This window comes from Panthera pardus, unplaced genomic scaffold (assembly GCF_024362965.1).
Source record: "Panthera pardus isolate Hobbes unplaced genomic scaffold, ASM2436296v1 HiC_scaffold_10, whole genome shotgun sequence".
NCBI lineage: Eukaryota > Metazoa > Chordata > Mammalia > Carnivora > Felidae > Panthera > Panthera pardus.
In genome coordinates, this window is record NW_026526655.1 from 94,231,218 (window position 1) to 94,257,917 (window position 26,700).

At 38.0% G+C, this 26,700-nt stretch overlaps 2 protein-coding genes and 1 pseudogene across 15 annotated transcripts in view; 1 reads left to right on the top strand and 2 right to left on the bottom strand.

Moving 5' to 3' along the window:
- R3HDM1 (R3H domain containing 1) overlaps window positions 1–6,747 on the bottom strand; it is a 202,263-nt gene extending 195,516 nt beyond the window's left edge. For all 11 annotated transcript variants that reach the window (XM_053909251.1, XM_053909286.1, XM_053909274.1 and 8 more), the window contains exon 1: window positions 6,580–6,747. The gene's annotated coding sequence lies outside the window, so the exon portion shown is untranslated. The remainder of the gene's footprint in view (window positions 1–6,579) is intronic.
- A 715-nt stretch (window positions 6,748–7,462) lies between these two features.
- The window catches only part of ZRANB3 (zinc finger RANBP2-type containing 3), a 303,348-nt gene continuing 284,110 nt past the window's right edge, over window positions 7,463–26,700 (top strand). Inside the window, exons 1-2 of one of the 4 annotated variants that reach the window (XM_053909305.1) lie at window positions 7,465–7,699; window positions 24,276–24,357. The gene's annotated coding sequence lies outside the window, so the exon portion shown is untranslated. Of the gene's footprint in view, window positions 7,700–24,275; window positions 24,358–26,700 lie in introns of all 4 variants that reach the window. The other 3 variants (XM_053909315.1, XM_053909304.1, XM_019454644.2) reach the window with 3 other exon arrangements.
- LOC128772651 (U6 spliceosomal RNA) lies at window positions 13,719–13,831 on the bottom strand (annotated as a pseudogene).

The following is a 26,700-nucleotide window of genomic DNA, read 5'->3' on the forward strand; positions in this document are numbered from 1 at the left end:
AGCTGATCTTAAACTACATATGAAAACAGATAAATAGCTAAAATAATATTGAAAAACAGCAAAGTTGGAGGCAAACCCTAATTTCAAAAAAAAAAAAAAAGTCCTAATTTCAAAACTTGTTACAAAGTTTCATAATCAAACAGTGTAGCCAGTGGTACCACTGGCCTAGTGATAGACACAAAATCAATGTGGTAGAATTTAGAATTGAGAAATAACCTTGCACATTTATAGTCAAGAAAGGAGCCAAGACAATTTAACTGGGAAAGAACAGTGTTTTCAACAAATGGTGTGGAGATAAAAATGATATCCACATATAAAATGAATTTGAACCCCCTATCTCACACCATAACCAAAAAATAACTCCAAATGGATCAAGGTCATCATCCATATCACAAAAAGTGTATCCACCCCAAGTTGGTGGTCTACACTTTTACTTCTGACCTCCTCACACTGCTTTAAAACATTTAGTACTTTTGCATTAAAACATTTAGTACTTTTGCATTAAAAAGTGGAGGGTCATACAGTAACTAGTATTACTTAACAAGCACTTACATCACTTTCTTCCCCCAAGTGATTCCTCATTTGCTGGTTCTATATATCTTTACAAGATAAATTCTTTTATTTTGTCTTACAGATATTCAATATGCTTAAAATGTAAGTATCTGGTTAAATAATGAATATATAGCCTCTTGACAAAATCCTTTTAGCAACTGGAAATGAACAATATAGATAACTGTCAGATTCTTTAATTTCTATGAAGACTTGGAAAGTGAAAGGGCAGCAAGCCTTTATAAAAGGATGATGAAGAAAGAATTGGCATTTAGGGAAAACAAGGCAAATATAATGAAAACGGAAACTGCATCTTGGAGATATTTGACTATCAGTATTTCTATTGTGCTCTAATGCATGTGAACATGACTTAGTAAAACTAACACATGTATGAATGTATGAATGGCATTTTGCAGAGGGTATTTGCTTAAAAATATACTTTTTTCAATATTATACAGGAACATATACATAAAGAATGGGTTTTTTTTTGTCCTTGACTTTGTATTTTTTAAATAATAGTACATTCACAGGGAGTTGCAAAAAATAGTACAGAAAGCTCCCATGTACTCTTCAGTTTCCCTCGATGATAATGTTATATAAGTACAGTTCAACATCAAAACCAGAGATAGATATTGATATACAACCTTACTCAGATTTTGCCAGTTTTGCATGCACTCATTTGTTCTGTGTTTCTATGCAATTTTATCACATGTAGATTTAGGTAACCACCATACAATCAACATACAGAACTGTTCCATTACTTCAAAGATTCTTCATGCTACCCCTTTATAATCACAACCATTCTGCTCCCTCAAACCCCATCTCTTAATGCCTGGCAACCACTAATCTGTGCTCCATCTCTATAATCTGCCATTTTGAGTATGTAAATGGGACCACATGGTTGCTCTATTTTAAAACTTTTATTCATGGGGTGCCTGGGTGGCTTTGTCATTTGAACATCGGACTTTGGCTTAGGTCATGATCTCATATTTGGTGAGTTTGAGACCCACGTTGGGTTCACCGATGTCAATGCAGAGCCCGCTTCTGATCCTCTCTGTCCCTGTCTCTCTCTGCTCCTCCCCTGTCTGTGCTCTCTCTCCAAAATAAATAAAATTAATTATTAAAAACATTTTTTTTTCACTTGGTGTAATTACTTTAAGATCCACCTAGGTTGCTTTATCAATGTTTCTTTCTTTTTACTGCTGCGTAGTATTCTATGGTATGCACGTAGCAGTTTGTTTAACCATTCACTCAATGAAGAGCATTTGGGTTGGTTCCAGTAAAAAGATACTAACGTATTTTTAAACACAGCAATTCTGTAATAAGCAATTTCCCCAAAAGCACCTTAAAAATGAGGGCTTTTTGTTCATTTAAGTCATTGCTTTGCAAACATTTACAGTTTTTTCCCCATATTAAACCTTTTTTTTTTTTTTAAACGTTTATTTATTATTGAGACAGAGCATGAGCAGGGGAGGGGCAGAGAGAGGAGGAGACACAGAATCTGAAGCTCGGTCCAGGCAATGAGCTGTCAGCACAGAGCCCGATGTGGGGCTTGAACTCACAAACTGCGAGATCATGACCTGAGTTGAAGTTGGACGCCCAACCGACTGAGCCACCCAGGCGCCCCAAACCTTTTTTTTTTTTTTTTTTAATTAAATTCCATAGCTTCTCTATTAAGAAACAAAGCATCAAGGTAAATCTACAGTTAAACCTCTAACTCAGAGTATAAGGTGGTATCTTATACCAGTTACGGAATTTCTTTCATGCAGAAGAACTGTTAGTGAAGCTAATTATACAACTAGCCCACAAAATTAATTTTTATCTGTCATTGATCAAACTAAAGCTGGGAGAAGTCAATTTATAGTACTTTAAACTCTAAGGCAAGGCAATATCAAATTATCGCCTTTCAAGAAGAAAGGTCAAGAATAAAAACAAATAGCAGCGCCTGAGTGGCTCAGTCAGTCAAGTGTTCAACTCTTGGTTTCGGTTCAGGTCATGATTTCACGGTTTGTGAGATGAAGCCCCTCGAGGGCTCCAGGCTGACAGGGAGGAGCCTGCTTGGGTTTCTCTCCCCCTCTCCCTGCCCCTCCCCCACTCATGCTCCCTTGTATGAGTGTGCATGCTCTCTCTCTCTCAAAATAAACTTAAAAAAAAAAAAAAGAATAAAAACAAATGTAATGTAATTTATTTTGCATACTTAATTTCTTTTGTAGAGAAAGTACTTTCAGGGAGCTGTAGATGAAAACACTAGTCAAGTATAAAAACAATCATTTAAACATAAGCTTTAATACTTATGAAATAAGGCACAAAAACTTCATGATTTGCTTAGAGAAGTGAGCTTACAAAAGAAATCTTTAAGAAGGCAAACAAACAGAAAAGTTCATAAAGTACAGGCTTTCAAAACTCATTGGAATAAAAAATTAATAGGCATGTGTAGAGACTAAGATGGTAAGTATAGGCAAAATATTCAAGGATAAAATCTGGGAAAAAAACAAACTGTTGGAAAATAAGGTAAAGAACTAGCTTTCAGTTAGGATTGAATAACTCATCTCTTATTTCAACCATCACCCAACAACTAATTGAATTGAATTATGCTTCCATTCTTACATCTTATCAGGTATAAACAAATTTGCTTAATTATATAACATATACTAATTTGGGAAGCAAAGTTAACTTAATAAAATTTTGTTTGATTTTATGATTTGATTCTTTGCACGTCTGTATTACTAGTAAACATGAGATTTCACAAGGATTAAATGCAAGATTATTTTACTTTGGAAAAAATGACTATTATACTGGGAAAAACTGACATGCTCCTTTATCTATCCCAGTTTAGTTCAGTTACAAATAATAACTTATCATCATTGTATACGTGTGTGAATATAAAGACAGAGTACTGATTCTGTGGTTTGGAACTACAATAGTCATTTGAAAAGTTCATTGCCTTTTGTAACCACACCTTTTAGACACAGGAACTGTCAAAGAGTATTTGCAATAGATCAAGTGTTAACAGTGAAATTTTCTGATTCAAATAGCAATGATACATTACAAACTCATCAACTCATTATTGTAACATTTTCAAGAATGGAGAAAATAAAAGTATTATCAACTCTCAGCGCTTCTCTATTTCTGAAGAATTAAAACTTAACATTAACTCAAATGGGTATAATTGGGTATTCTAAAGTGCCAGTACCAGAAAATCTTTTATTACTTGGCAAGGCATGGAAGTGCATTTCTTCTGCACAATTTAAGAAAAAGTTTTTTCAATTTTGTAAAATATTCTGCTGCTGCCATATAAGACTCCCCAAAGGAGCATCCAATCATACTGTGTTCGTTCACTATTCAGCATAAGGTATGGCTGGCTGCCTTGAACCCTGGCCAGGCATTAGTGTCCGAAGACTTCATAATACAACTTTTCATGCTAAACTCAAATCTGTCTACAGGTACAAACTGCAAAGACACTAGTATGTATGAAGACCAACACATTTTCAAAAGTGCCTAAAAAGCTAAAGAACAATGTGTCTGGTATATTATTTCACAGAAAAGAAAAACCCAAGTATGGATAAATATTGAGAATTAAAAACAACAACAAAACTGTAGTACGCCTGTGGCTGAATGAATTCAAATGACTTAATCTTAACTCTGCAAGAGTTGCTTGTCAGCAGCCTGACAGCACACTGAATATGGATATCAGGTATATAAACCAGACCTTGAAACATGTATCAACTAACTAAAATTTAAAAGATACTAGGAGAATTTATCACTACAACAATTTACCACATACTTTCTCCCCAAAATAATTCACTTGAAATATATTCCACAAACATGTGGATTTTAATGCATAAGTAAAAACCTTCTATAAAATAAACAACTCTTCGGTATCTGGTAACCAATTTCCCACATACCTTTTAATTTAAAAATGGCTAGCTGCAAACTTTACCAATTTAAGCCCCTACATAAATGAAAACTCCCATAGTGCTCCTCTGCCTCACAGAGCAAGTTTTCAGGCTGCAACATCTTGTGCGTGTAAATAACAAACTCATTCTTTTAAGCATGAAAATATGTTAATATTTAATAATACATACTATGTGTTAAACACAATCAATGGTAGGGCCTTTATATACTCATCTCTAATCCTGGCAACTCCAAGAGTTAAGTGCTATCATCCCAATTATATAGACAAGGAGATTGAACTGAAACTCACAAAAGGATCCCACAGCTAATCAGAGAATGCACAAGCCTCCTATATTTTCATCAGTTCTTTCTGTACATGAAGTATATGAAACCCGAAAGCACCAATTCTATCATTTATCAATTAACCAACAAGTTTTAGAAAAGACTAAGTTAAGCAATGGGTACTTTGTGGGGGAACGGAGGGAACTTACCTTTCAGGGTTACGTGTTCTCATATATATACATATATATATATATATATATATACATATATATATATATACATACATATATATATATATATATATTTTTTTTAGCATATCCTGAATCTATGGATCTATGTAATTCTGTATGCAAGCGATTTAGTTATGGAACAGGTAAGATCATTAAGCCAGTAGGGTGTCCCTAGACCCCAAAGAAATGGTCTGTCAAAACTCTGATTATTCTTCAGAACCAAGTTTACTCTGGTAACAAGGTGAGCCTCAGAAGTGTGCCTAAAATGTTATCCTTGACACAGGCAGGTCTGCTACAAATTATAGAATCCATTATTTAAGGACATATTCACCCAAGCAAAAAACAACAACAACAACAACAAAAAACCCACCCAACAACAAAAAAGGTGTGAAAAGATGAGCACCTAATCAGTATGTGAGGAAGAAACATTTGCTCTCAAAAATAGCCCAATATACCAAATTTTATTACAATGTGTTCAATTACTCCAGTTACACTGGTATTCAACCATATTAAATATTACATAGATCTTACTCTTTCCAATATCACAAACAGGTTAGCTTCCAGTTAGACTTTAACCACCTTTTCATTACTCAAAAGTTTTTGTTATCAATGACATCTAAGCCAAAAGCAAATGGTTTCTTCAGAATTACAACTAGGTAAACTAAAACCATGGAGGTTTAAATCTACATGCACATATTTCCTGGAAAATCTTACCAGAAAAATCATCTGCTGTTTACTAAGACTACTTGAGCAAGCACCTCTTCACCTTTTACTTAACTTTCTTGCTATCCCAGGACAATTACACACAGGACAAGACAGCCTCAACAATTTGTTCCCACATAAAAGCAAGCTCAAAAAGCAGAGGCACTCTCCTCTGCACCTAGTAACAAAAAAAGAGAACAAAAAACTTCAAAAACACAGGTTTGAGCCTTAGGCTCAACCATAATGTGTGTAAATCCGACCCCCGGGGTCCGTGGCACTGACAGTCATTCAACTTTCTTTTCAATATTCCCATTGTGCTTTTTCTGGTACCACAGGCAAGATGTGCCTACATTTTCACCAACTGGTCGGAACGCCTGATTTTCTTTCTAAAAATTCTCCCAGTGCGAGGCCGGGGGCCGAGGCGTGGTGTGGGCCGGGGAGCCGGAGGCACCGGCGCCAGTCACCCGAGAGAGCAGAACCACGCACGGCACCCGCTCCTGGCAGGCCTGTTGTGGCTGGTTCCTGAGTCCCTGGGGCTGCAAGGGCAGCAAGCAGCAGCCATGGCAGGGACTCAGGAACCTTTCCCCTGCCTCCTCCGCTAGGCCTCGAGGGGTTTGCTTTTCACATGGCCCCCGGGTGGGGGCGGTGGGCACAAGGTAGTGGATGCAGCTGCAGCCGCAGCGGCGGGCCAGGCGAGCCGAGCTCCCTCGGAACCCGACCTCCCGGCGGGCTGGCAGCAGCAGCACCTCGGCGGGGCCCTGGCTGGAAAAGCGATGGCTCGGCGGGGAAGGCCACCTTCTCACACACATCTCTCCCCTGCCTGCCTCCTTCTCCGTTAGCGCTACCGGTTGGCGGGCGGGGGAGGGGAGCGAGGCGCGTTATTCCCGGGGAGCTGGAGGGGGGAGGGGAGGGCATCTCTTACCCGCGTTACTGAGGAGGAGGAGGAGGAGGAGGAGGCGGTTGGAGCGCGGCGCGGCGGGGCGACGGCGGGGCTGGGTGGGTGCAAGTAAGAGTCTTACGAAAGGGAATTAACCCCATCACCAGCCCGGACACCGGCTCCAGCGGCAGCCGCGGCTGGCAGAATCCCGCCCCTTCCCACCACGCACTAGCCCCGCCTCTTCGTTCTCTTTGAGGAGCAACCGACAAATCATAGGTTATACATCCTCCGAGTGACATGAGGATCATCCAATCAGGCCTGAAAAAACTGCCTTCTCTCCACCCCTTTATCTCCTCCCGGGCCGCGGGAGAGCCGTGCCAAGTCTTCCTCCACCCTCAAGGGAAAAAGAACCAATCAGTGGTAAGTAACCGCCCTTGAAGGACGCAAAGGACAACCAATGGTAAAACTAAGAGGACAGCCATTTTGCCCACTTGTAAAAAAAGCCACCTTTTCCCACGAGTTGGGAGCCTGAGGTGGAGGAGTTCTGGGAGTTTTACTGACCTGAAGATATTGGAAGGACAACCGTATTTCTTCAAGGAATATTTATAGAGCTTTGTAGGAATAAATAAACATTATCATCCTCCATGTGGGGGGAAGTGAGGAAAGCTGTTTAAGGGCTTGGCTCTTCCCTTTAGCGGTAACGGGTTTTAAGTTGAACACCTGGTTTCTCCAGCTTCAGTGGGAGAAGGCGGGGTTACTGCTGTGTTCGGTCTGCAGGCGACTACACTTCCCAATGCGCTTTGCTCCCACCTCTGTCCTCTCCTACTTTTACTTCTCCTGGGGCCTGACGGGAATTGTAGTTCCTGGGAGGTACGAATGGCATCTTGTTGGCCAATGAGAGGGAATAAAATGTAAAAAGATTTGGAGTTTGGGGCGGGGAACCAGTTTCAAGTCTGTGGCGAATCCTTTTCGCCACCCTAACAGAAGAGGGAAGGCAGAAAACGGTAGTCGGAGAAGAGTTTTCTCAGAATGCCATAGGGCTTTTAGATTCCTAGTATTTGAACTTTCTTACTTTCAGTTTGGCCCTTTGAAGTCACTTCCGCTTTGGGGCGGACGCGAGCCAAACCTGTGGCGGGAGTTGGAGATTCTGCAGCGAATACACCAGGTGTGGCTTTCGGAGTGGCGTGGCGGGCAAGTCGGTAGTTTTTTGCTAGGGAGATAGGAAGTTGAACGACATGTAATTGTATTTTAAGAAAGAGTGGGTAATATGGGATGGCGGTAGTTCCGAGGTTCATAATGCCATAATGCTCCCCTAATCTTCAATCCCAGAGTCCCAATTTGCTTATCTTTTGATTGCTTACTATTAGATTGCACACATGTGTTTGTGGAGGGTGCCTCTAAGGTTTTTAGCCGCTTTGCATGCATGAAGCATGGCTTCAGGTCTTCCTTTTGACTGAAGACGGGCTCAGAAGTTCTGAGCTAACAACTCCCACTTTTACAAACACACTTCTAAACGCTGGTTGGAAGGAAATAAACTACAGAAGGGCACAGGATTGATACTCAAAAATGGTCCATTACATTCTTTTTTTTTTTTTTTTTTTTTTTTTGAGTTAAGCATCAGTGTTGTGGGTCCAACAGCATGATCTCTTGTTTTTTTGGTTGAGTTTTTAATCTTAATTTGAGTTAACACGCAGTATTACTTTCAGGTGCATAATATGGAGCTCTTGTTTTTTAATGCAGTTGAGATTTTCAGTATAGGCTTCTATAGATGCTTAGTTTCGTTTTTTCGTTTTGTGATGAGTTTTTCCAGTATAAATCAAGTTAAGAACTAGTAATTATGGCCATTTTATTGGGTGTTTCCTCAGCCAGGAATGATATTAAGTGCTTTAAGTTTTTCCTGCAGGTATTGTTATATGACGTTTATATTTGAAGAAATTGGTGTTGAATGACATTCTTTAAGACTTTAAGGCCTTGATCAGTTAACTTTGGAGCTGAGATTTGTATCCAAGTCTGTCTCATTCCTGATCTCTTAATCACTAATCCTGTTTCTCAAGTATTTATTGATTCCCCAAGATGTGCTATAGACACATAGGGGGTGAGAAATGTAGAATTCCATTCTAGAATTTTGAAACCATTGGTGGCAATCACTTATTTTTTTTCAAGTATCCTTTGTTAAGTACGTAATATGTGCTCATTGTATTTAAAAAGACAGGCAAATATTGAAAAGAAGGTCATCTGTGATACTATTATCCAGAGATACCACCGTAAAATTTTGGTGACTATCTTTACATATCTCTCTATTGTAAGTACAGACATTTGCTTGCATGTTCTCATACTACCTTGCTTTCTTGTAAACTTTTTTTTTTTAGTTCAACAATAGGCTGTGGATGACTAGATATATATTAATATTATCATTTTTTATTGCTATCTAGTATTAAATTGTGTGTCTCTAACATAACCAAGTCCTACCTGATGGATATTTACATTATTTTTTATTAACTTTGATTGTGGTAAAAAACCTAAAACTTACCACCTGAACTGTTTTTTAAGTAGTGTTAAGTATATGCACCTTGTTATTTAATAGATACCTGGAACTTTTTCATCTTGCAAAACTGAAACTGTACTTTTTGTACCAACAACTCCCTTTTCCTCCTCCCACAGCCCTTGGCACTCACCATTCTACTTTGTTTCTAAGCATTTGGCTACTTTAGATACCTCTTAAAAGTGAAATCACACAGTATTTGTCCTTTGCCTTATTTGACTTATACATCGCGTCCTCAAGGTTCATCCATGTTGTAGCATAGGACAGGATTTCCTTTTTCGTGGTCGAATAATATTCCCATATGTATGTATATACTGCATTTTGTTTATCCATTCATCTGCCAATAAACATTTAGGTTGCTTCTGCCTTTTGACATGGGTGTACACATATCTCTTCAAGATACTGTTTTCATTTCTTTTGGATATATGCCCAGAAGTGGGATTGCTGGGTCAATTATTAACTTTTAAAAGGAATCCTGTTGTGAGCAACATCTTTATATGCTTGCCTGATTATCCTGTAAATCTAACTTTTTAGAAGTAGGTTATTTAACCACAAATACTCGGTAATTCCTAAATTGCTCTTCAGAAATGTGCCCATTCTCTTTCTTACTGTGTTTGAAAACACCCAGTTGCCATCTTGTAGTCTATCCCATCTGATTTCAAAAAGTGGTTCTTCATTGCTTTGTTTGTAATTGAATTCAGTTGATATTGAGCATCTTTTATTGTCCATTGTTTAATCTCATGAATAGCCTGTTGTTATCATAGTCTCTTAATAGTTTTTTTGTTTGGGGGCGCCTGGGTGGCTCAGTCGGTTAAGCATCCGACTTCAGCTCAGGTCATGATCTCGCGGTCCGTGAGTTCGAGCCCTGAGTCAGGCTCTGTGCTGACAGCTCAGAGCCTGGAACCTGTTTCAGATTCTGTGTCTCCCTCTCTCTCTGACCCTCCCCTGTTCATGCTGTCTCTCCCTGTCTCAAAAATAAATAAACGTTAAAAAAAATTTTTTTTAAATTAAAAAAAAAAGTTTTTTTGTTTGTTTGTTTTGAGAGAGAGAGAGAGAGTACCCGTGAGCAGGGGAGAGGGCAGAGAGAGAGAGAATATTCCAGTCAAATGCTCTACCTGAGAGAGAGAATATTCCAAGCAGGCTCCATGCTGTCAGTGCAGAGCCCGACGTGGGGCTTGAACCTACGAACCCTGAGATTGTGACCTGAACTGAAACCAAGAGTTGGACATTTAACCAATTGAGCCACCCAGGCACCCTTAGTCTCTTAATTTTAAAGAAATTACTACTTAGGTTTTTAACTCTTTGTCATCTATTTTGCAAACCCTTGACTCCCATTTTTAGATTTGTCTTTTTAACTTCTAATGCTGTTTTTCCATGACATAGTTTTAATTATTTTACTCTTGAAAAATATCTTTTTTCCATTATACTTTCTAGTTTGTGATGCATAGGAAAGCATTTGTGATGCTTAGAAATTAGATAATAAAAAAATAATATGTATACATAATTTTAAATTTGTTCTTACATTTAATTTTACAATTTATATATACTTGATTTTGTTTGGACCCTGTTCTTTTTCATTGTTCTGTCTTTGACCTGTACCATACCCATTATCTTAATTTCTGTAACTTTATAATATGTTTTGTTATCAAGTAGGTAAAGTGTGCTTCCATTCTTCTTCTTTAGATATTTTCTTGCTATTCTCACATTTTCTGTTTTTTTTAATGTTTATTTATTTTGAGAGAGAGAGAGAGAGAGAGAGAGAGAGAGAGAGAGAACCCAAGCAGGCTCTGTGCTGTCAGCATAGAGCCTGACGTGGGGCTTGAACTTAAAACCTGTGAGAGCATGACCTGAGACAAAATCAAGAGTCAGTTGCTTAACTGACTGAACCACCCAGGCGCCCCCTGTTTATTTTTTTTTTAAGATAGATTTTGGTATCATTTTGTCAAATTTAAAGTCCATCTCTGCAATTTTATGTTTGAGTAAAATACATGTGTGACATTCATATAGATACTGACTGCTACTTAAACACAAATATTTCATTTTATATTAATACAGAAATTTTTATAGATACAGTTAAGGCTTAATGGGGCTCTCGGTGCTTTGTCAGAACATGTTTTTATTACGGATTTGGGTATAAAAGCTTACAGTTTAAAAGCATGTCCAATTTTTAAAAAATATATAATTAAGCTTATTTATTTTGAGAGAGACAAGTGGGGGAGGGGCAGAGAGAGAGGGAGACAGTATCTGAAGCAGACTCTGCACTGACAGCAGAGAGCCTGGTGTGGGGCTGGAACTCATGAACTATGAGATCATGACCTGAGCTGAAGTCAAATGTTTTACTGACTGTGCCACCCAGGTGCCCCTATAATCACTTTTTTTTTTTTAAGAGGCTTGCACTTTATAGGTGGTTTCCAGTAGAATCTGATGACTTCTGTATGGTAATTACAACATCCCACTGTACCTCATAGCCTTTTCCAAGTCCTTCGAATTCAACATGTGCCCTAAACCTGTTCTTCTCATTGTCCTCTCATTTGTTTATTTGGTCAAGAAATATCTATTGAACATCTGATAAGAGAAGTGCTGGTTAATAGTCCAGAGGATGGGCTCTAGGCTCCCTTGGTTTGATTCTGGGTTTGGCCAGGTACTTGTTGGATGACCTTGTGCAGATTAGTTGACAATCTGTGCCTTAATTTTTTTTTTTTTAATCTATACAATTGAGATAATACAATACCTACACCACAGATTATTGTGAGGTTTAAATGACTTAATAAATGTAAAGTATATAAAATAGTGCCTGGCTTATAGTAAATATGTGTTAGTTTTATAAATATTGTTGTTTATTGACCTGGCTGATACTAGAGTGCTGAAGTAAAATGATAAATAAGACAGTTTATAGTTCTTGACTTTATGAAGGCATTTCAGTAAGAGGGAAAGACAAAATTCAAGTAAAGAGATAAAAAGAGTTGCTAATTATAGCAAGTGCTTTAAGGAAACCAACTGATATTAAGGAAAATTTGGGAGAGTCCATTTGGGAACTAGTGCAGTATTCCAGGGGAGCAGTGATAGTTTGGGATGGCATTGCAACTGGAAAGAATTGGATGCATTTGAGATATGCCTTAGGAATAATTAATTATAAATGGATTTAATTTGGTGGCTAAAGGAGAGGGAGAAATCAAGAGTGAACCCAAGTTGCTGATTTAACTTGCACGGTTGTACTACTACTGAGAGATTAGGTAGGGAACACACAAGTTTGGTGGAGAAATAAGACTTTGGTTTTGGACAGTTAGGTTAGAAATGTCTATCAGATGTCCAGAATGTCAGGTAAGTCATTAAATATAGGAGTCTGAAGCCAAGAAATTATAAATTTTATTACCTGGGCTATTTGTGATAGGCTTCTAAAGGTTTTCCCTTCCCCCACATCTAGTCTTCCAAATTTGACAAGGTAATCTTTGTAAACTAATTGCCTGATTAAACTCTAGGAAAGGCCCTCAGTTTCTTACAGAATAAAATCCAGACTTTTTTTAGCATGGCATTTGAGAACCTCCCTGATCTGGCCTGTTATTATTTCTTTGCCACTTTTCCCAATCATCTTATTTTTTTTTTTTTTTTTTAACGTTTATTTATTTTTGAGACAGAGAGAGACAGAGCATGAACGGGGGAGGGTCAGAGAGAGGGAGACACAGAATCTGAAACAGGCTCCAGGCTCTGAGCTGTCAGCACAGAGCCGACGCGGGGCTCGAACTCACGGACCGTGAGATCATGACCTGAGCCGAAGTCGGCCGCTTAACCAACTGAGCCACCCAGGCGCCCCCCAATCATCTTATTTTTTAGCTACACTGTATGTAGCTAAATTGCTGTAGTTCTTGGAACCATTTCCACTGATAATTTTTGTCTAGGATGAATTTTTGAAATTTAGTTACCTACTTTAACTGAATTTGATATTAAATTGAACAGAAGGTTTGACTGATTCTCTGTATGAGGCAGAATTTTCCCTATGTAGGCATCCTTTCTATCTTAGAACTTTCTCAGGTGTTCTAATACCCTAATATCCTAACAGGGAGCCCTAATCTGTATTCATTAAACAACTCCCCTCTAATCTTAATCACTCTGCAAACTATGTCCCCAGTTTCCCTACTGTGACTTGAATTTGGCTTACTGTCTTTCTTCTTTGAGTGACTTCTATCTTTATTTATTTATTTATTTATTTATTTATTTATTTATTTATTTATTTAATGGTTTAAAATTTTTTAATGTTTATTTATTTTTGAGAGAGAGAGACAGGTCTTGAGCAGGGGAAGGGGCAGATAGAGGGAGACACAGAATCTGAAGTAGGCTCCAGGCTCAGCTGTCAGCTCAGAACCTGATGCAGGGCTCGAACCCACGAACCACGAGATCATTACCTGAGCTGAAGTCGGAGGCTTAACTGACTGAGTCACCCATGTACCACAGGGTGACTTCTATGTTTAAATCTATAGCCCAACTGATACAACATGCTAGTTTCTAGTTCCTGGAATGCTGTGTCTTCTGTGAATTTTATTTCCACACTAGTTCAGCCATGCACTCCTACAGACCCACTTTATACTTTCTCATCTCTAGGAACTACTGACTGAGCCACCCAGGAGCCCCTAAAATTCCTTCTTTCAAAAATATGTAACACTTCTTGAATTTGCATGTCATCCTTGTGCAGATGCAGAGGCCATGCTAATCTTCTCTGTATCATTCCAATTTTAGTATATGTGCTGCTGAAGCTAGCATGAAAGTTGAAATTTTACATAAGGTAGGCAAGTCAAGTTTACATTGAAAAATTGACATTTCAGAAAAGACCCTTGAAGGAATCAAGAAAAGTAGCCATGTATGTAATTGATGGAGAGTGGTATAAGCAGATGGACCAGCTAGTGCAGAGTCCAAAGCAGAAACATGTAAAGATATCACTGTGACAGAGAAGAGAAAGTAAGGTGGAATTGTAATAGGAGTAGGAGCATATCGTAGAAGGGCTATTTCTGCATTAATAGAACTTTTATCTGAGTAAAACTGGGAACCACTGAGCAATTCTGAGGAATGTTATGATCAGACTTAATTTTTCAAAGTATCTTACTGACTGCTACATTGTGAGGAGAATGTAGGGGAGGAGGTGGAAGTTGGGATATCAGATTCTTGCAGGAATTCAGGCTAGAAATAAAGTGGCTCAGATCACGTGAGCAGATTTGGAGGTGGTAGGAAATGAATGGTGGGATTCTGGGTATATTTTGAATCTAACAGGGGTTGTTGATGGATTGATTGGATATGCAGGATGAGACACTGAGAGGAGTCAAGTAATTGGTATGAACAAATGGAAAGATTGGATGGGGAAGATGGAGGATGGAATAGGGTTTGAGAAAAAGATCTAGAGTTCAGCTTTAGTTGTGTTACGTTTGAGATACCCATTAGACTTGCTATGTAGAGATGTTTGGTTAGGTAACAGGAGTCTGAAGTTCAGGAGAGGTCTGATCTCCGTGTATAAATGTGGGAGTCAGGGACACCCGGGTGGCTCAGTTCGTTCAACTTCTGACTTCAACTCAGATCATGATCTTGAAGTTTGGGAGTTACAGCCCCGGATCCTGCTCTGCTGACAGCTCAGAGCCTTGAGCCTGCTTCAGATTTTGTTTCCCTCTCTCTCTCTGCCCCTCCCCCGCTTGCACTCTGTCTCTCTCTGTCTCTCTCTCCAAAATAAATAAACATTAAAAAATATATGTATAAATGTGGGAGTCATTGGAATAGAGGTAATATTTAAAACTGATATACTAATGGTATTTCTAAACGATAGAGCAAGCATTACTAAGAAATGAGCCCTGGTACTTTCAAACCTTATATGGGCAGGGAAATGAGAAAGAACCAGTATGATTTAGGCTGAGCAAGAGTGAAAACTGAGATAAGATAGAAACCATGAGGTGTGGTATTCTAGAGTCTAAGTGAAAAACATGATTTAATGAGGAGGGAATGATTTATGGATAGGTCCAGTAAGATGAAGTCTGAGAATTCCTACCTGCTCTCTTCCTTTTGTTTCCAAATCAGGGCCTTTGGGTGTGTTTCTTGTGTGGTTATTGTGTATTCTTTATGTTTCAGCTTTGATGTATGTATCTTTTAGAAAGCCTTCCAAACCTCCTGAGTTTTTGTTATATGCTCCCTTAACACCTCGTACTTTCCCTATAGTACTTCAAAACTACAGCTATTTATTACTGTGTATCCAGAACCTTGTGCAGTGTCTGCTCCATGTAAACATCCAAATATATTTTTGTTGAATGCATGAAGGAATGAAATTCAGGAATAAAATTTATTAGATGATTACTTATTTTTTAACTGTAATTGTTTTGACAGTTTAAAATATATATTTTCACTGTGGTTTAGTTCTGAAGCTGAGGAGGTACATTCCTGTGTTGAAAAGAAAGCAACGACCCAGATACATTTTACCTCTGTCACAAGCTACATGATCTTGGAGTTTTATCTTTATGGACCTCATTATCCAAAACTTTGAGATCCATTGGTATGTGTTAAGCCAGAGTGTTTCCCCCATTTTTTAAAGTTAAACTTTGTATTTTGAAATTATTGTAAATTTGTTTACTGTTGTGAGAAATAATGCAAAAAGATCCTGCATATGCTTACTCAGTTTTCCTCAATGGTAACAGCTTACAAAATGACAGTATGTATCACAACCAGGCTATTGCCATATCAAGAAAAAGAACAATTGCATCCCACAGGGATACCTCATGTTGCCTTATAGCATCCATCACTTTCCACCTTCACCCCTGGCAACTACTAATCTGTTCTCTATTTTTATAATTTTGACGTTGCAGTAATGTTATAGAAATGGAATCAACAACTGTGTAACCTTTGAAGTTTGGCTTTTTTTTTTTTTTTTTTTTTTTTACCTCAGCATAATTCTCTGGAGATTCATCCAGATTGTTGTGTATATCAGTTGCGCCTCTTTATTGCTGAGTAGTGTTCCGTGATTTGGATGTACCACAGTTTGACCATTCACCCACTGAAGTATGTCTGAGTTCTTATTAGTTTTTGGCTGTTGTGAATAAAACTGTAAATATTCATGAATAGTGTTTTTTTTAATTTTTTTATTTTTTTTAGACAGAAGTTTTGATTTCTCTAGGATAAATGCCCGGGAGTACCATTGCTGAGTCAGATGGCAGTTGGATATTTAGTTATTTAAGAAATTGTCAAAATGTTTTTCCCAGTGATTGTATACCCCATCTTCCTAAAAGCATACATCAAGATAGGATTTGGAGTTCTTTTTGGTTTATTTGTTTGGTTTCTGGTTGTGTTTTATTTATTTATTTGTAATGTTTATTTATTTTGAGAGAGAGAGAGAGAAAGACAATCCTAAGCAGACTCTGGACCATCATTGTAGAGCCCAACACGTGGCTCGATCTCATGAACCATAAGAACATGACCTGGGCCAAAATCAGGAATTGGACACTTAACCGACTGAGCCACCCAAAATCCCCATGATTTTTTAATGTGTGTAAATTCTTTGGATGAAGATTTACTTCTGTTTAGGCTTTGTAGCCATACAAGCTTGCATTTGAATCCTGGCTTTCTTATCCAATGTCATAGTTTCCTCATTAGCGAAGAAGAATATAGTACTTGTCATATAGTTCTCAGGATTAAATTAGCCAGTATATGTTCAAGTTCTTGACACAAAGAAGACACTATTATATGATAGGCATCCCCAAAAAACATCAGTTCGTCCCCCACCTTTGGAACTAATAACTGGGCCTGTTTTTGCTGATGTTCGTGTTGTTTCAGTGAACTGTCATATCATCTCAAAAGAGTTTATATTATAATCAGTTCCAATCTATTAACAGGGTTATCACTTCTTTGTTTTATGTGTTGTTTCATTTTACTAAAAAATCTCTTACAGTTTTTCTGCTCACAGGTCTTACACTTATTTTTATTAGATTCGTTTCTAAAATGTGTAGTTTTTGATACTCTTGAGAATGGTATCAGTTTAAAATTTTATTTTCTTTTTGCCTGTGTAGAGGAAAATGACTGTGTATATTGATTATGTATTCATCAACCTTACTAAATTTGCTTACAACTCTACCAATTATGTATAAATTATTTTAATTCTATGCACATAATCCTGCTCTGTCATCTGTTAGATTTTTATTTTTTATTTAATATATATTTTTAATGTTTTTATTTTTGAGAGAGAGAGAGAGAGACAGAGTGCAAGTGGGGGAGGGGCAGAGAGAGAGAGGAAGGCACAGAATACAAAGTAGGCTTCAGGCTCTAAGCTGTCAGCACAGAGCCCCATGCAGGGCTTGAACTCATGAACTAACTGCGAGATCATGACCTCCAAAGTCAGACGCTTAACCAACTGAGCCACCCAGGCTCCCCACTAGGTTGCTTTTTTGTTTTGTGGATGATTTCCTTCCCTGTGCAAAAGCTTTTGATTTTGGTGTAGTCCCAATAGTTTATTTTTGCTTTTTTTCCCCTTGCCTGAGGAGACGTATCTAGAAAAATGTTACAAAGGCCAAAGTCAAATTACTGCCTCTAGGAGGCATAAACTCCTCTGGGGGTTTTATGGTTTCGTGTCTCACATTCAGGTCTTTAATCCATTTTGAGGTTTTTGATTGTTTTTTTGGATGATGTGAGAAAGGATTTCATTTTTTTGCATGTAGCGGTCCAGAATTCCCAGCACCATTCCTTGAAGAGACTGTTTTTTCCTTATTGTATATTCTTCCCTCCTTTGTCATAGATTAGTTGACGAGGTAAGCATGGGTTTATTTCTGGGCTCTCTATTATGTTGTGTTGATCTCTGGGTCTATCTTTCTGCCAGTGCCACACTGTTTTGATTTCTATAGCTTTGTAGTATATCTTGAAATATATGACCATGATACCTCCAGCTTTGTTCTTTCTTAAGATTGCTTTGGTTGTTCAGGGTCTTTTGTGGGTCCATACAGTTTTTAGGATTATTTATTGGAATTCTGTGAAAAATGCTATTGGTATTTTCATAGGGATTGCATTGCATCTGTAGACTGCTTTGGGCAGGGGGGACATTTTAACAGTATTCTGCATAATCGTGGAATATCTTCCCGTTTGTTTCTGTCATCTTCAGTTTCTTCATCAATATTTTATAGTTTTCAGAGTAAGTCTTTCACCTCTGTGTTAAGTTTATTTCTAGGTATTCTTTTTGCTGCAGCTATAAATGAATTCATTTTCTCTTTTTGCTACTTTGTTATTAGTATATAGAAATGCAGCTGGTGTATGTTTACTAATTTTGTATCCTTCAACTTTACTGATTTCATGTATTACTTTTAGTAGTTTTATGTCAAATCTTTAGAGTTTTCTGTGTATAGTATCACACCATCTGCAAAAAGTCAAAACTACTATCTTAGCAATTTGGATACCTTTTATTTCTTTTTCTTGTCTGATTGCTGTGGCTAGGATTTCCAATACTGGGTTGATTAAAAGTGGCAAGAGTGGACATTCTTGTCTTGTTCCTGGTCTTAGAGGAAAAGCTCTTAGTGTTTCACCATTGAGTATGATATCAGCTCTGGGTTTTTCATAAATAGCATTTATTATGTTTAGATATGTTCCCTATAAACCTAGTTTGAGAGGTTTTCTCAAAATATATCATGAACAGATGTTGAATTTTGCCAAATCCTTTTTTTGCATCTATTGAGATGATCATATGATTTTTATCCTTAATTTTGTTGCTTGTGGCATATCATGTTGATTGATTTTCTAATATTGAGCCATTGTGTCCTTGGAATAAATCCTACTTGATCATGGTGAATGATCTTTTTAATGTATTGTTGAATATAGTTTGATGATATTTTCTTGAAGATTTTTAGTGTATTGTTGAATGTAGTTTGCTGATATTTTCTTGAAGATCCTATGTTCAGAGATGTTGGCCTGTAGGTTTCTTGTTTTGGTAGTTTCTTTGGTATCAGAGTAATCCTGGCCTAATAGAATGTAAGTTTTTTTTCCCTCTTCTATTTTTTGGACTAGTTTGAGGATAATAGGTATTTACATTTTTTTTTATTGTTTTTTAAAAGTTTATTTATTTTGAGAAAGACAGCACACAAGAGGGGGCAGCGAGACAGGGAGAGAGAATCCCAAGTAGGCTCCTCACTGTCAGCTCAATGTCTGACATAGGGCTCAAACTCACAAACTGTGAGATCATGACCTGAGCTGAAACCAAGAGTTGGACGCTCAGCCAATTGAGTCACCAAGGTACCCCAACAATAGGTATTAATTCTTCTTTAAATGTTTGGTAGAATTTGCCTGTGAAGCCATTTGGTGCTGGACTTTGGTTTGTCAGGAGTTTTTGGATTACCGATTTAATTTTCTTTTTTTTTTTTTAATTTTAACTAATTTATTTTTAGCACTTATGTATTTTATTTATTGAGAGACAGAATGCAAGCAGGGGAGAGACAGAGAGAGGGAGACACAGAATCTGTGGCAGAATCCAGGCTCTGAGCTGTCAGCACAAAGCCTGATGTGGGGCTCAAACCCACAAACCATGAGATCATGACTGAAGTCAGATGCTTAACTGACTGAGCCACCCAGGTGCCTCACCAATTTAATTTTCTTATTAGTAATTAGTCTGTTCAGATTTTTCTATTTCTTCCTGATTCAGTTTTGGAAGATTGTGTTTCTAGGAGTTTATCCATTTCTTGTAGGCTGTCCCCTTTTTTGGCATATAATTTTTTGTCGTATTGTCTTACAATTCTTTATTGTTCTGTGGTGTTGAATGTTACTTCTCTTTCATTTCTAATTTTATTTTCTCCTGTTTGAGTTTTGTTTTTGTTTTTTGAGGAGTCTGGCTAAAAGTTTTATCAATTTTGTTAATCTTTCCTACAAGCCAGCTCCTTGTTTCATTGATCTTTCCTATTCTTTTTGTTTTGCTTTGCTTTTAGTCTCTATTTCATTTATTTCTGTCCTGATCTTTATTATTTCTTCTGCTGTGGGCTTTGTTCTTCTTTTTCTAGTTCCTTTAGTTGTAAAGTTAGATTGCTTAGTTAAGATTTATCTTGATTCTTGAGATAGGTCTGTATCACTAAAACTTTTCCTCTTTTTCATTTTCATTTGTTTCCATGTGTTTTTCTAAAGTTTATTTTATTTTTATTATTTTTGATATAGAGTGAACTGGGGAGGGGGCAGAGAGAGAGACTCTTAAGCAGGCTCCACACAGTGCCCAACGCAGGGCTCCATCTCATGACCCTGGGGTCATGACCTGAGATGAAATCAATAGTTGGATGCTCAACTGACTGAGCCACCCAGGCGCCCCTTCATGTGTTTTTCAGTTTCCTCTTTGATTTCTTTGTTGACCCATTGGCATGTCTTCGCTTCCACATATTTGTGTTTTTTCCAGTTTTTTTCTTGTGATTGATTTCTAGTTTCATAATATTGTGGTCATAAAAGATGCATGATATGATTTCAGTCTTCTGAAATTTATTGAGGCTTACTTTGTGGCCTAAGATGTGATCTATCCTGGAGAATGCTCCTTGTGCACTTGAAAAGAATGTGTATTTTGCTGTCTTGTGACCAGATGTTCTATATATATGTTAGGTCCTTCTTGTCTAATGTGTCATTCAAAGGTGGTGTTTCCTGGGTGCCTGGGTGGCTCAGTCGGTTAAGTGTCCAACTTTGGTTCAGTTCATGATCTCACAATTCGTGGGTTCGAGCCCTGCATTGGGCTCTTTGCTGATAGCTCGGAGCCTGGAGCCTGCTTCAGATTTTGTGTCTCTCTCTGCCCCTATCCTGCTTGTGCTCTGTGTTTCTTTCTCTCTCTCAAAAATAAATAAACCTTAAAAAAAATTTAGAAAAAAGGTGGTGTTTTCTTTATTGGTTCTGCCTGGATGAATATCCTTTGATATAACTGAGGTGTTAAAGTCTCCTACTATTATTGTATTACTGCAATTTCTCCCTTTGTCTCTATTAACATTTGTGTTACGTGTTTTGGTGATTCACCATTGGGTACATAGATATTTACAATTCTTATATCCCCTTGTTGAATTATCTTCTTTATCGTTATATAGTGTCTTTGTCTTTCATTACATTGTTAGTTTTAAACTCTGTTTTGTCTGATACAGTATTGCTACCTTGGCTTTTTTCTCCCTTCCATTTTCATGGAATATCTTTTTCCTTCCTTTAGTTTTCAGTTTTTGTGTCTTTTTAAGTCTGAAGGGAGTCTCTTGTAGGCAATATGTAGATGTGTGTGTGTGTGTGTGTGTGTGTGTGTGTGTGTGTGTGAACTTTTTCTGTTCCCCATATCTTTTTGATTGGATCATTTAGTCCATTCACATTTAAAGTTAATTATTGATAGATGTGTGTCTTGCCATTTTGTTAATTGTGTTTAGTTGTTTTTGTTAGTATTTTTTTTTCTTTTGCTTTCTTTCCTAGTTATTAATTACTTTCTGTAGTATTATGCTTGGCTTTCTTTTTATTGTTTGTCTATTATAGGTGTTGTGTTTCTGGTTACCATGAGGTTCATATATGGTGTCCTAATTATATATCAGGCTGTATTAAGTTGATGGTCACTTAAGTTTGAACACATTGGAAGTTCTGAAAGAACTTTTTTTACTCATGCCTTCCATACTTTATTTATATGATGTCATTTATTACCTATTTTTATTTGTAATTTTCGTACTTCTAATTACGAGCCTCTCTTTTCCACTTAAAGAATTCCCTTTAAGATTTCTTGTAAGGCTGCTTTAGTGGTAATACCCTTCTTTAACATTTGTTATTCTGGGAAATCTATCTTTCCATCAATTCTGAATGAAAATTATGACAGGTAGCCTATTTTTGTTTTTGTTTTTTTTTTCCTTTCAGCACTTTGAATGTATCATACCACTCATTTCTGACCCACAAAGGTTCTGCTGAGAAATCGGCTGATGGCCTTATGGTGTTTCCCCTATATGTAACTTTTTACTTCTTTCTTACTGATTTAAAAATGTTTTCTTTATCTTTAACCTTTGGCATATTAATTATTATGTATTACGGTGTGCACCTTCTTGGGCCATCTTTTTTGGAATTCTCTATGCTTCATGAACCTGGATGTCTGTTCTTCCATAGGCTAGGGAATTTTTCATCTATTCTTTTTTAAATAAGTTCTATGCCTTTTTCTCTCTTTTCCTTCTAGTACCTGTATAATGTGAATGTTCGTTTGGTCTTGTATAAGAGATCCCCTAACCTATCCTTATTTATTAATATTATTATAATTATATTTTTTGTTTAGCACAGGTTCTTTCATTACACAGATCACAAATCTGTTCTTCTACATCTTCTAATGTATTGTTGATTCCCTCTAGTGTAATTTCCATTTCACTTACTGTATTTCTCAACTCTGATTATTCTTTTATATTTTCTGTTTGTCAAAATTCTCACTAAGTTTTTCCATTCTTCTTTTCTGTCCAACAAGCATTTTTATGATCGTTACTTGAATCCTTTATCAAGCATATTGCTTATCTGTTTCATTTAGTTCTTTTTCTGAGGTTTTGTTTTGTTCTTTCATTTGAAGGATGTTCCTCTGTCTCCTCATTTTCTTCACTTGTTTCTATGAATTAGGTGGAACAGCTAATTCTCCTAAATTTTAAGCAATGGTCTTGTATATAATCATCCCCTGTGTAGACTATGTGTGCCTAGTGACTTTGGTTGGATGGCTGGGATGTCTGGGGCACTCTGTATTGGGGCCGACATGATATGATGACCTCAGCTGAAGTGGGCATATGTCGGGGTGGTCTCAGGACTCTTTGTCTCAAGGCACCCTGGCAGGACAGCTAAAGGTGAAGTGTATGTTAGCCAGAGTGTCCTGGGACTGTGTAGAGGATGCCTTGGTAGGAGAGCTAAAGCTGAAGTGGATGTGGATCGGTACAGTCCCTGGGTTCTCTACACAGAGGGCACTCTGGCAGGATAGCTGAAGCTGAAGTGGGTGGAAACCACCACAGTGTCCCAGGACTTGCTGCATAGAGTGTACCCTGCTAAGGCAGGGTCCAGGCCACAGTGTCCCATTGTGCTGCATGCAGGGGTACCCTGGCATGATAGCTGTAGCTGAAGTGCACACAGGCTGGGGCATTTCCCAGGGGTCTCCACATAGGAGGGAGGTGGTTGAAGCTGGAGTGGATGCAAATCAGGATGTCTTGGGATGCTCAGCACCGAGGATTCCCAGGTAGGGTTGACAGGAGCTGAGGCTTGTAGAGGCTAGAGTGTCCTGGTGTGCTCATGCAGGGGCTGCCCTGGCAAGGTGGCTGGAACCTTGGCAGGGTGGGGACAGTGGTTTCCTGAGGTGTTCCACTAGTGCCTTTGGCAGGTGTTTAAAACTGATATGGGCATGGGCTGGGGATTCCTGGGACACTCTATGGAGGGGGGCACCTTGGATGGGTGGCTGGAGCCTTAAGTAGGTGTGAGCCAGGAGGTCTTAGAGCACTGTGCCCTGGGGTGCCCTAGCAAGCTTCCTGGAGCCAAAGTGGTGCAGGCCCGGAATGCACTGGGGTGCTTTATGCGTGTATCACCTTGGCAGTATGGCTGGAGTTGTAAACAAGTGGTGACATGGATTGTCCTTGTGTATGCTGCTCTGAGGCTGTTTTGGTGGGATGGCTGGGGCTGGTGTGGGCTAGGGGCCCATAGCTCACTGAAGGAATAGGCCACCTAAGGTGCCCACACCCTACTCCCATCCGCACCATCAGGGTGGAAACTGAATGTAAACTGATGCTGTCCAACCTCTCCAACCTGGAGAGTTCCAGCAGCTCCCTTGCTGTTTGATGGAGTTCTATGGCTGGATATTTTACATACTAGCTTCTCTTTCAAACCCTGATATTTTCTTCTGTGATCCAGGGCATCCCAGGCTGGTATGGGCCAGGGACGCGGTGCTTGCTGATGTGGTAGGCTGGCTCTGCCACCTGAACCCTGCTCCTATTGCACTCTCAAGGCGGAGGATGTGCATAAATGTTGGGCTTGCCAGAATCTCCCACTTGAAGGTAGTTGCAGTAGCTCACCGCCATTCAGCAGGATTCTGTTCGGCTGGTTCCTGTATATTCTAGTTGCCCTTTTAAACCATGGCTTTTTTTTTTTTTTTTTTTCCTCCGTGCCCTAGGGTAGATGAATCTGCTCGAGGTCAGTCCATCCCTTATGCAGTTGGCAGCATCAGAGGTGGGGTTTCCTTTGTTAGCATGTCTTCATTGGCTTATCTTTTGTTTTGTAGAAGTTGTTCAGACAGCCCTCAGTTCTTCTTCAGGAGGAATTATTCTGTACATAGGCATAGAATTGGTGTGTTCATGGAGAAGGTGAGTTTAGGGTTTTCCCATGTTGCTGTCTTGGACTGGAACGAAATTTTGATTTTTTTTATTTCTCCTTTCCCTTTTTTTTTTTTTAATTCAAGTGAGGTGATTTACACTGTTAAATAAAATTGGCAATAATAGATATATTTATGTCTTTTCTGATCTTGCAGGGAAAGGTTTCAACATTTTACCTTAAGTCTGATGTTTGCTGAAGGTTTTTGGTAAAAACTTGTATCATATGAAGTAAGTTCTCCTATTTTTCCTATGTTAGGTAGCTTTTGTTCTAAATGAATTTTGAATTTTATCAGATGCTTTTTTCCCTACTGTTGAGATGACTGTGCAACTTCTTTGTAATTTTTGAGAATTACAGTGATTGAGCTTTTTTCACAGTGCATTTTTTAACAGCTTAATTGAGATATAATTCTCATACTGTAAAATTCACTCGTTTTGCAATTCTGTGAGTTTTGATATATTCATAGAGTTTGGGAACCATCATCACAATCTAATTTTAGAACAGTTTCATCACTCTAAAAAGAAACCCAGTGCTTATTAGCAGTTGCTCTCTGTTCTCTGCCACCATACTCTTCCCACCCACTGTCCAGACTCTAGACTTAGGCAGCTACTCATTTACTTTCTATCTGAAGGTATTTGCCTACTCTGGACCTTGACTTCTGTCCCTGAGTTTAATATTTTCAGGGTTCATTCATGTTATAGCATGTATCAGGATTTCATTGATTTTATTGTCAATGATTTCATTGATTTTATACTCCGTTGTATGGATATACTACATTTTCTTTATCATGTCATCAGTTTATGGACATTTTGTTTGTTTCTCTTTTTAACTACTATGAATAATTCTACTATGAACATTTTTATGCAAGTTTTTGTGTGCTTGTATGTTTTACATTTGTTTTGGGTGTATACCTAGAAGTAGAATTTCCAGGTCTTATCTTTTTTTTTTTGCCATCCTAATGAGTGTGAAGCATCTCATTTTGGTTTTGATTTGCAGTTTCCTTACTACTAATGATGTTGAACATTTTTTTGTGTGTGCTTATTGGCCATTTATATACATTATTTGGAGAAATGTCTATTCAGATATTTGCCCATTTTTAGATAGGGTTATCTTCCTTATATATTCTGGGTATCCATTTTTGTCAGATATAATTTGAAAATATTTTCTACCCTTCTTTGGGTTGTCTTCACTTCCTTGATGGTGTTATTTGCAGCTGTAAAGGTTTTAATTTTGGTGAAGTCCAGTTTATTTTTTGCTGTTGTTGCTTTTATTTTTGGCTTTGTATTTAAGAAATCATCACATAACCCAAGGGCATGAAGATTTACTCTTCTGCTTTTTTTTTTTTTTTTTTTTTTTTAAGAGTTTTACCATTCTGGCTACTACATGAAAAATCCACTAACCCTGAATGTAAGAGTTTATTTCTGGAATCTCAAATCTGTTCCACTGATCTGTCTGTCATCAATCTAGTACTACACTGTCTTTGGTAGCTTTGTGGTATGTTTTACAAGCAGGAAGTATAAGCTCTCTAACTTCATTCTTTTTCAAGATTATTTGGGGTTTGATTGAGTTTTAAAAGTTTAACTAGCATTGCATTCCTAAAATAAGCCCATTTTGTTTATTTTTTAAAAGTTTGTTTATTTTGAGTCAGGGGACAGAGGGATAGGGAGAGAGAGAATACTGGCAGGCTCCAAGCTCAGTCAGCATGGAACCAGACCCAGGACTCAATCTCATGAACAGTAAGATCATGACCTGAGCCAAAATCCAGTCTGATGTTCAACTGACTGAGCCACCCAGGTGCCTAAAATAAGCCCATTTTAAATGTCTTAATATTTTAGGCTTTTAATTTATTGCTGTCTTGGTTTACTAATATGTTGTTTACCCATGAATAAGGGAAAATGGCTTATATACATATTTTTTTGTATTGTGTTTGTCAGATCAACGTGGTGTCTCTCCCGATTGAATAGGGGCTCTTCTTATATGTGAGGTGACAGTAGGGGAGAGTCTGGTGGTGTGGGCAGTGAAAGAATTCACCTGAGGCTGAACAAAGTAGATAGAAGTTTATTGAATACACTGCAAGGGAGCAGTGGGCAGGATGGCAGAAGAGAGATTGTCTGCAGTGAGGCAGTTTTTAATGGTAGAAGGTGAAGAGGTATGGGAACATATGGAATTTTCCCTTCTTTTGGTAACTGTGCCTGGGTGTAAGTAGCCCATTGGTCATTTAAGGCTTATGGATATTTTGAGGTGATGATTTTACTGTTGATTATCTCAATAGCTTTATCTTCCACCATTCTCTACTTTGGTTCAGCCACATCGGCCTCCTTTCTGTTTCTAAAATC